Raw genomic sequence first — 1,360 nt, 5'->3', positions numbered from 1 at the left:
CGTCTCTCACGGGGCTGTGTTTCTATAGGGCTCGCTAACGGGTTTCCCAGAGCTCCGGCCACTGGCGTGTTTGCAGAACACAAACGCTTTGTGAAATACACGCTGACTTTCACAGCATGCGAATTTGTCCTGCCAGCCTTTTCCTTGGGCTGCGGGAGCGTTCCCGGGCAGCACCCGGTATTTGGATCTGTTTGTGTGCATTTGAAAGAGAGGGAAACCGCTCGGTTTGGTGGCCGGCGCGCGGGGCTGGAGAGAGAGAGGGACCACGGGCTAGAGCCTCCCCGGCGTGCAGCGGGTGCCGGTTCTGCTGCGGACCCCTCGCCCCCCATTGCGGAGCGGGGCCCGACGCAAACTCCGAGTTTCCCCAGGGGCCGCGCCGTGCTACTGCCGGTCCCTCGGCGGCCGGTTCGCTTATAATTGAGGCTCCGGAGTTCTGCCTAAATAACACGTACCCCCGCCCTCCCTGGGGCCGGCCCCGCAACGATCGTCCGCCTCGTAAAGGGGACGCGGACTGGGAACCCAGAAAACACTTTCCCCCCTCATTTCAAAGGAAGAAACCTGAGCGATTCTCATCCTTTTGATTGATTAAGGTCTTGAATAACTTGAAGCTCGGGAGTGACAGTTCCTGAATAGACGATTGCAAATAAAGAGCCCTGTGGAAAGCCGGGCTGGCACTTCGGAGTGTAAAGGAGGCGAGTTTGCTGGCACTTACCAAGTTATAAATAAAAGGCCGTGCACAATGGTACCTTCTCTAAGGACAGACAGTCTTTACAACACTCCTGGCGTCATATCCTGCTGTGGGCACTCCAGCTCCGAGGCAGACTTTACCTCTTTTATTTTTCCAGCAGTTTAGTTTGAATACTACAATAAATTCCTGGGAACAAACGCTTGTTAGTAAGGCTTTAACACGCACCGTCTCGCACCCATACACACTCACATATAAACGCTCACGCACACGCATGAAACGCAGCGACACCCTTGTCCCACCGGTTTTTAAAGGCAGACATCCCCACGGAGATCTCACTGGCAGCTCTTGCTTTCAAAACCGTAAGCACCATTTGCTCCAGAGATATTTCTTCTGGACGGAGAGAGTTTTCGGTAGTACTTTCGATTTCAAAGTAAATAAGTAAAAGGAAAGAATAAAGGAAGAAGCATTTTTCCTTAAAATGAAAAAGGTTGTTCTCCCCACCCCTCCGTTGGTTCTCGGGGAGCAGAGCCAGGAGAAAAAACGCTTCATGGCAGCCAGACGGGGGCTGTCCTGCGGAGTCCCGCAGCGACACGGGATCCTGAGCGATGCGATGTCCAGGCCTCCCCGGCTGGTGCTTGTCTCCCGGGGCTGGGGCGGCCGTCGGGGCATCGG

Source organism: Corvus brachyrhynchos, unplaced genomic scaffold, assembly GCF_000691975.1.
Source record: "Corvus brachyrhynchos isolate BGI_N302 unplaced genomic scaffold, ASM69197v1 scaffold223, whole genome shotgun sequence".
NCBI classification, from domain to species: domain Eukaryota; kingdom Metazoa; phylum Chordata; class Aves; order Passeriformes; family Corvidae; genus Corvus; species Corvus brachyrhynchos.
The sequence above is the reverse complement of the archived record's forward strand: the minus strand, read 5'-3'. Positions refer to the sequence as shown.